We start from the raw sequence: 9,876 nt of genomic DNA on the forward strand, positions 1-9,876 counted from the left end.
CCTGATCTGATCCATACTCCCGGATCTATAACTGTGCCCAATCCATACTCCCGGACTAGGGACAATTATCTTAATCTTAATCCATATCTGATCCATACTCCCAGATCTATAACTGTGCCCAATCCATACTCCCGGACTAGGGACAATTAACTTAGTCTTAATCCATACTCCCGGACTAATAGCAAGTTTATCTCTTTACCTGACCCATACTCACGGATCTAAAACTAACCTCTAAATCTGATCCCTACTCACGGATCTAAACTGACCTCTTGATTTGATCCCTACTCACGGATCTAAACTAACCTCTTGATCTAATCCATACTCGCTGAATAACTAGATCAACAACAACAACATCGGGGCCTCTCATCTGTTTATCCCTCATCAACTGTCTCCCCATGTTCTACCCAACATATTAGTAGATAAAAATATATATTTTTATCCATAGTTTGAAACCTGTATAACATTCTCATTCAATACCTATTCCACATAACAGATGAGGCACACCCACATAACACGTATTTCATAGAGAATAAATCAGATCTATGAGATAGAAGAAAGTGAATATACATTCACACACATAACAACAAAACTATACACATAACACGTATTTCGTATAAAATACTTCATAATTATGCGTTAGAAGAAAGTAACCACACACTCACACTTATAAACAACAATACTCTTAATACACTCAAACCAAACTCGTATTATTATTGTGTTTATGAAAGGTAGTATACACTCACTTGATCAGAAGATGATCGGACAGCACTACGACTTGCAGAAGTAGTATTCCTCAGCAGATCTGGAAGATCTCTTCAAAAATCGAACTTCTCGCGGGCAGAGCTTCGGCTCGGGAACCGCACTTCTCGGGATCTTCGGGATCTCGGGACTCGCCTCGGGGCTAGAGTATAATACCGGGGCTTCGGGGTAGCTTCGGGGGTTTACGCGCAGAGCTTCGGCACAAAAACGAGAGGAAATTAGCAAATGACTCGGCTGCCTTCGGATTCCTTTTATAGAGGCTGGAGCCTCGGAGTACGCGGGGCGTACAGGCGTACGCAGCGCGTACGCGTCCGAAATCGTCACTGCGTTCGTCATCCGAAGCCACTTGCTGCGATGTCGACACTTTCGGAGTACGTGGGGCGTACTCGAGTACGCGGCGCGTACCTCGGATCAGACCGGTGACTCCTTCGGATAATGCTTCCGAATTAAAGATTAAAAATAAATACAAATTATTTAATAATCTTCGGAAATTCATATCTTCTTCATACGAACTCCGTTTTCGACGTTCTTTATATCCACGCGAAGGTGAGACTACGATCTACAACTTTCGTTTAGACTCCGTCGGCTAATTTTGACTTTATTTTTATTAATTATTTTTAATAGGCCGCGACATAAACTTTCGTTATAATTTCATAACTTCTTCGTTTGACGTCCGTTCTCGCCTAACTTTTTATCGCTTCGATACCCACAATGAGATCTTCGATTCTCATTTAGATTGCTTCGGCTAAATACCGCTCTAACGTAAATTCACTTTTTACGTTGCATTGCGTCGTGCCGGTTCTGTCGCGAAACTTCGACGGGCCATAACTTCTTCGTTATAACTCGGATTTTGGCGTTCTTTATATGCACGGAAACCTTGTGACATATACTACAACTTGGTTAAGATTAATCCTTCTAGATAATCTTCCATCAAAAAGTCATTTTTGACGCTTATTGTTTCTAAATTGACTAGCCCTGATCTACGGGCGTTACAGAGTACTCGTCGAGTCGATGCCATACTCGACGAGTAGCCACGAGTGGGGTTGTGAAATGAGAACTAGAGACTCGGCGAGTTGGCGGCCCAACTCGGCGAGTCAGGTCAACTGTGGGTTGAATTTGACCGAGAGGGTTGACTTTGACCGAGAGAGTTGACTTTGACCAAGGGTAAAAGAGTCATTTTACCCCAGTGCAGTGTTTAGTATTTGATTGAGTGTGTTTATGGACTTGTAGCCGAGGAGATACCGGAGCAGCAGCAGTTAGTTCCCAGAGCCATTCACACAGCAACCAGTTCACGAGGTGAGTTTCCTTCCAGTAGTAACGGGTCTAAGGCCACAATGCCGGCCCGTTTAGCTAGCAGTCAGCTTCGGACCTCGGTCCGATGTAGTAGTTAGTATGTTTGATGCCTTCGTGGTTCAGACAGGGTTATGTGTTTATGCTAGATGATATGTTTATGCTATGTTCAGTCAGCTTCGGACTTCGATCCGATGTAGGGGACAAGGTCCCAGTCAGCTTCGGACTTCGGTCCGATGTCAGCTTCGGACTCCAGTCCGATGTAGGGGACGTAGGTCCCAGTCAGCTTCGGACTTCGGTCCGATGTCTCAGTCAGCTTCGGACATTGGTCTGATGTCCTAGTCAGCTTCGGACTCGGTTCGATGTAGGGGACGAAGATCCCAGTCAGCTTCGGACTTCGGTCCGATGTTCCAGTCAGCTTCGGACTTCGGTCTGATGTAGGGGGAAAGGCCCCGGTTAGCCGGACTTCGGTCCGATGCAGTGGGCAGGGCCCAGTATGTGCTTTTTATGTTATGGTGTGGTATGTGGTAGTTTGGGGGAGCTCACTAAGCTTCGTGCTTACAGTTTCAGTTCTGGTTTCAGGTACTTCCGCAAGCAAAGGGAAGAGCTCGGGATGATGGCATCGCACACACCACAGCTACAATTTTTATCCTGGGAGTTGATTAGCTATCTTAGATATGTTTTGATACAGTCGTGACACCGTTTTCTCATTTGTATATTAGTATGGTTTTGAGATTTGCAACGCATGGTTTTATTATGATATACTCTGTTTCATGATTTTGGTTATATTAAAAATGAAATTTTCGGGTCGTATTTTTGGGTTGTTTCAAAATATCTCGTAACTGGCCTCCCGACCTCTCTCTACCCACCCATCCATGAAACTTCCACCAACCCTGCAACACTAGTGTATGCTAACCATATATAACGCTGGACCCTATAGACTTTCGAATATCTGATCCTACCCTAAGACCTAATCAATAAGAACATAACATAAGGCCAAATCAAACATTCTCGGGCTATAAGATCTTAATTGTTTACAACCGCGATACATACACAAGTAACTACAGTAATGATGTCAATCTCATATGAAGAAAACCCTAGGCTAGCACGCATCATGTAATTAGGCAATTCTATCATGGAATTTCTGAAGATCCCTAGCCTAGTACTAGCATGTTGTTCTATCATATCACATAATCAAATAACCGTATGGTATTTTGGGGTCTACTTATTGGCTCCAACTGATCGTACACTTTCATCCTCCTTTACTCATTTTGAAAACCATTTAAAAATCATTTTGAAAATCTTTCCTTGATTTGAGATTGGATTCACACGAGTGTTCCTCCAATTCACTCAAACCAAGACTTTGATACCAACTTGTAACAATATTGTTCGCTTTGGGCCACTCTGCACGAGGACTTCCTAGGGAGTCACCCATCTCGGTACTACTCCCGCCCGAGCACGCTTAACTACAGAGTTCTTATGGGATCTTCTGCCCTCACGACTTTAAAAAGCGTTGTGACAAGGGAGGTATCCACACCCCATATAAGGGAATGTTTCGTTCTCCTTCCAAGTCGATGTGAGATCAGGGCAACCCACCTTCACCCCCCATTATAGGGTTCGACGTCCCCATCGAACACATCGACCCGTGCCTCAGCTCTGATACCAACTTGTAACATCCATAAAATTCGTGCCAATTTAAACTTTTTAAGTTATTTAAAACCATTCAGTTATTACAATTTGTTTTCAAAATAGTTTAAACATCAGATTTCCCAGAAATCAAAATCATCAATCGAGGAAGTGTACGGTCACGCCTTCGCCTTCCCGCGGTCATTTGTTGAACCTGAAACTGTAAGCTCGAAGGCTTAGTGAGTTAGCCCTAAAATACCAACGCCATACCGATATAACCATAACATATAATATATAAGCAAACAGAACAACTATGCATCTCGAGTCTACAGTGTGACTTGTCCGCCCACACCGAGCCTTCAGTCCAGCTGGTCCATTCTCTGAGTCTACAGTATGCATAATGAGCCTTCATCCTGACTGAACTGCCTCGCAAGGCCTACAACCTATCTGGACCACTCCCGAGCCTTCGACATGACTGGACCGCCTCGCAAGGCCTACAGCCTATCCGGACCGCTCGTCGGGTATGTTGGCCTACAACACAAAGCATGACCACCTCAACGCAACCCCCACCCAAACAAAACATGTACACATAGATATCATACGCTAGCTCATATCATATAACAGTCAAACCGATCTAACAGATCACTAATCATAGCAACATCCCAATAACCGGGATACAGACCTAACCGGTCACTAACATAACATCATCCTATAACCAGGATACTGACCTAACCATGTCACTAAGCATAAGCATATCACCAACCTAACTACTAGGATGTAATCAATAAACATATCATGCCATAATCCAGATACAAATCCATAAAGGGCCGGCCTTGGGGCCTTAGACCCTATTGATATAGTGAGGATAACTCACCTTGCAATGCCGAATTGAACCACGAAATCGCGCTCCCGAAACACTTCCCCGAACTCCAACACCTATAACCACCAATGATCCATACTCATAAACTTTCAACTTCCCAAAATGCCCCAGAAGTCAAATAGACAACCCTTGGCCAAAGTCAAAGTCAATGATCAAGGTCAACAATCCATGTTGACCCGACTCGTCGACTGCAGTCACTGAATCGTCGAGTCCTTCCAGAACTTGAGTATTCGGGAAAACCCCCCACTGACTCGTCGATTTTCCTGCAACTCGCCGAGCTCAAGCGTGTCCAAACATCGGGAAAACCGAAATTGACTCGCCGAGTCCATGCAGAAGTCCTTGCACGACAATCTTCATTGGACTCGCCGAATTGACCATGCAACTCGCTGAGTCCCTTCAGTCCACTATCCATTTAGATGCTTTTTAAGCCATTTAAGGTTCCATATTGTAGATCCAGCTTCCCAAGGCATGTTTATCACGTAAAGTTGCAAACGTTACGTGCATGCAAGGCTCTAAAGTCTTATAATGTCAAAACCAAGCTTGAAATGGAGTTTCACACTTAAGGAGAGGTTCATACTTGCTAAAGCTGAGAGCTTTATGGACTTAGAGACCAAAGAGAGTTCAGATCTGAAGTTACAACTTCAGATCTTAGCTCATACCCAAGAATAGCTTCTTATTATGCTAGAAAAGCCCTAATCTTTAACCAAATGAGATCTAGAATGAAATGAGGTCAATGTAATGACTTGATACCCTCCAAAAGATGCTAACTGAGGTAGATATCAAAGCCGCACACGTTCCTTGCTTCTAGCCACTTGCTCTCCAAGCTCTTCTTACAAAGATCCACCTTCTGTAACGACCGAAAATACAACCAATTTTAAATTTTTCAAAACAGCTCGCTTACATTTAAAATCTTTACAAAAAGGTTTCCAATACAAATCATTTAACGTGTTCCCAGAATCACATCACTATAAAATCATGAGGAGCGGTACGATCACGCCTTCGCCTTGCCACAGTCTCCTGAAGAACCTAAAAAAAACATGAAACCACAACTGTAAGCCCGAAAGCTTAGTGAGATATCCCCAAAATACCAACCATAAATACCATTACACGCATAACATGCCATAACATATCCGATCGCAGAACAGCTATGCACTTCGGGTCTATTGTGTGACTGGTCCACCGCACCGGCCTACAGTCCACCTGGTCCACCCTCTGAGTCTATCCACATCCATCGAGTCTACATTGTGATTGGTCCGCCCGGTCCCGGGCCTTCAATCCACCTGGTCCACTCTCTGAGTCTACAGTATGACTGGTCCGCCCGCACCGGGCCTTCAGTCTATCTGGTCCACTCTCCGAGCCTTCGGCACGTCTGGTCCGCCCTTTCGGGGCCTACAGCCTATCCGGGCCGCTCGCTGGGCCTTCGGGACAACCGGTCCGCCCTGGGTATCTTGGCCTACCGCACACAGCAGGACCCGCCTCAACCCAACTCCAGTCCAAACAACCATGTGCACATATACATACAATCATATAGCAATTCACAGTCAACAAGCAGATCAACAGATCACATAGCATATCATCCCCCCTCTAACCAGGATACCGACCTAACAGGTCACTAGCATAGCATCACCCTATCTCTCAGGATACCGATCTCAAACAGGTCTCTATATACCATCCTAGCTCTCAGGATGCAAACATAACATAGCAACAACATAACAACAACTACCCGGATCTCAATCCGATAAGGGCCGGCCTTGGTGCCTTAGACCCTGTTGATATAGTGAGGATAACTCACCTCAAAACTGCCGACTGAACAGATAACCCGAACTGCTCCGATCACTGATTCGATCTCCACCACTGGACAACCGCCAATGCACTGAACTCAAAACAACAATCAACAATTACCAAAATGCCCCTGGAAACCACTGGTCAACCCTTGGTCAAAGACAAGGTCGAAGTCAACTCCTGACTGACCCTACTCGCCGAGTCAACCCTATGACTCGCCGAGTTCCCATAATCAGAACTTCACTCAATCCGCGACCTAACTCGCCGAGTCACCCCGAGACTCGTCGAGTTCAACAACTCTGAGTCCACTCGCATACAACTCACCGAGTCATCCCTTGACTCGCTGATTCTCGACTCGACCAAAAAATATTGGGACTCTTCGACAAGACTTGCCGAGTCCAAGAACAGACTCGCCGAGTCTAAGGCTATCATCAACCTACTCGCCGAGTTCCAGGCTATCTTCATCCGACTCGCCGAGTTGTTCTTCCAACTCGTCGAGTCCCAGCTCATCTTCAAGCAACTCGTCGAGTTCACCTATGTGACTCGCCGAGTACCACTGATTTGAATCCATTCAGAAGCATTCCAGGCCATGCAATTGATCCAAAACATAGATCTAGCCTCATACAACTCATCCATCACGTAAAGTGGCAAACTTTACGTGAATCCAAAGAGATCTAGGCCTTATTCACTTATAACTAGGGTTTGGGACATGCAAGCTTCACTAAACACTCCAACATAGGGACTTTCATGCTCTCTGATTCTTCTCCATTCCAGATCTGAGGTAGCAACCTCAGATCTAACCTCTAGACTTCCAATTACATCCATAGACAAGATCCCACAAACCCCAAAATGAAGAAACAACATACAATCAGTCCAAGAACGAGATATTACCTCCAATGGACGCCCCAACTGCTATAGAATTCGATTCCAAGCAAAGCCCCTTGCCCCAAGCCTTCAATCTCACAAAATTCCTTCAACAAACTCCTCAAATGCTCCAAATACACTCCAATCTTTTTCAATCTCACTTTCTAGGGTTTCTGGACTTCAAAGGGGAATAAAGAGGCTGGGGGAAGGGTATAATGTTCTTTAAATAGGGCTCAACCCCGAGGATTAGGGTTTTCTCCACTCAGCGCCTACTCGCCGAGTCCATCTCACTGACTCGCCGAGTCGGCTACTTAACACGCGACCCAGTTGCGACTCTACTCGCCGAGTCCATCCATGGACTCGCCGAGTCACTCCTTCCCAAATAACACTTTTAGCCCTTCAACTCTACTCTTTCTATTCCGGGATGTTACACCTTCCAAAGCTTAAAACACACAAGAATGAAGCACACACGCAGATTAGGGTTTGTTGGACTCTCAAGAGGCTGTAAGGGGGCTGAAGGAGGCTTATGATCCTTTACATAGGATGCAAAACCCTGAAAATTTGGGTGTCATCCTTTAGCTCCTACTTGTCGAGTCCTATCTTGGACTTGATGAGTAGGTCACTTAAACACGTAGCCCAAACCACTCATACTCGACGAGTCAGGGCATCCAACTCGTCGAGTAGACCTTGCTACTTATGAAAATCAAAGCCATAAAATTATCACCTGAGCGTCGGGGCGTTACAGACTAAATCTATTATTTAATCAATTCAGATTTTTCTTTGTTTATAAGTTACCTAAATTAAAAATAGGACCCCAAGACTATCAATTTTGGTTCATGACCTTCCTTAGAAGCATAAGAACGGAATTTATTCATCTCTCCTCTCTCTCCTCTTCATTTTATGATTTCTAGGGTTTTTGAGTGTGAACCATTAGAAACATTAAAATTTTGGTGCTTGTTTTCCAAAGTTTTCAAGAAGGATATTAGTGTGATTATTTGTTACAATAATCAAGAGTTATGTAAACCTAACTCTATTTAAATTTTGATTAGTATAAAGTTCCCTTAGGGTTCTTGATGTTCATAGGATATTGTTATGAATAGAGAAATCTTAGATACAAATAAGTTGCATGTGAACTTAAGGGTTAAGTTTTTCCATCACATGTTTTAATTATAACTTATAAAACCCATAAGTGGTATTATTGTCATAGATTTCTATTTGATTATGTATAATAGTGAATAGATCAAAATTAGGGTCCATAAAAATTAAACACTATTAGCCTTGGATTTTCGATTTTGCTAGGGTTGCTTGAAACCTTAGCCTCCTTTTCTCTATTTTCGGAAATGGAGAGTTACTTTAGGGTTTAATCTTATTTCTTTAATTATTATTTTAATAGCATTAAAATAGAATAATTAAAATTGAAAAAACTCATAGTTTTATCTTGTTTCCTTAATTATTATTATAATAGCCTTAACATAGTATAATTTGGAAAAACCCATACCCTATTTTCGAAAATTAAAAAGGTTTGGATTATGATTTAATTTGAATTATTTTTATTAATTATTTAATTTAAATAATTATTTAATCCATTGATAATTTAATTAATTTAATTAATTGGTTAATTAAAAGATAAATATAAATCATAATTGGTTTAATATTAATTAATAAAAATGTTTAATTTAGATAATTAATATTTAAACCTTATATTTTGAAAAGTTTTAAAATACACCTTATATATATATATATATATATATATATATATATATATATATATATATATATATATATATATATATATATATATATATGACAAGTGAGTCAAATCGTTAGCACGCCTCATTTATGAAGTCATACTATGAGGGGGTATAAGGAAGCGGCCCATAAGATGACCGTCATTGGGTGTCCACTCTCACCCACCGCTACCTTGTATGGTGGAGGGTCGTTAGCCGAACGGATTTGATAGAACATAATCTCATTACAAATATAATTATATAAAAGTATTGGAACCTTCTTTAAAAAAATCTCACTCTAGTTACTTTAGGAAAAATATGAAAAGTATGTTAATCCATGAAAGCACACATCATCCTTTATATGTCGTTAGTAGAGCGTGTATGGTTAACCGACACACGAATAGGGACTATAAAGAGATATAATGGACATCTTGAAAATCATCATTGTTGATGGAGCGTGTGTGGTTAATCAGCACATCAATGTGAAATGATAAATGACATCAAGGTTGTCAAATGAGTTCGCATGGGTATTCACATCTCATTTATGATCCTCGACATCCCAACCACTAAAGTAGAGATGCTTATTAGGTCTAATTCCAAGGTTTCCATGGAGATTGACAATGATGGTCCAGAAAAGATTTCTCTTCCCAATGGAAAGAGGTCGTCAAAGATCAAATCATTTGATCGTGTGGTAAAAGAAAAAGCTAGTTTTGGGATCATTCCACGTGTTAAACCCAAAAGAGTCCATTTGTTTCTACTACCAATTGAAGGGACATTGGAAAGAAGGTGCCCAAAATACCTGAAAGATTTTAGAGATAGTAAAGTCAAGTCGTGTAACTCTACTTTAGGTGCATCCATTATACGACTCCATTGTTTTATAAGTTCCTATTCATAGACTCTTATTACATGATGTGAAGATCACATTTTGATGGTATTAAAGGAGTTAAG

The sequence above is a fragment of the Lactuca sativa genome, chromosome 1, assembly GCF_002870075.4.
Source record: "Lactuca sativa cultivar Salinas chromosome 1, Lsat_Salinas_v11, whole genome shotgun sequence".
Classification (NCBI taxonomy): Eukaryota; Viridiplantae; Streptophyta; class Magnoliopsida; order Asterales; family Asteraceae; genus Lactuca; species Lactuca sativa.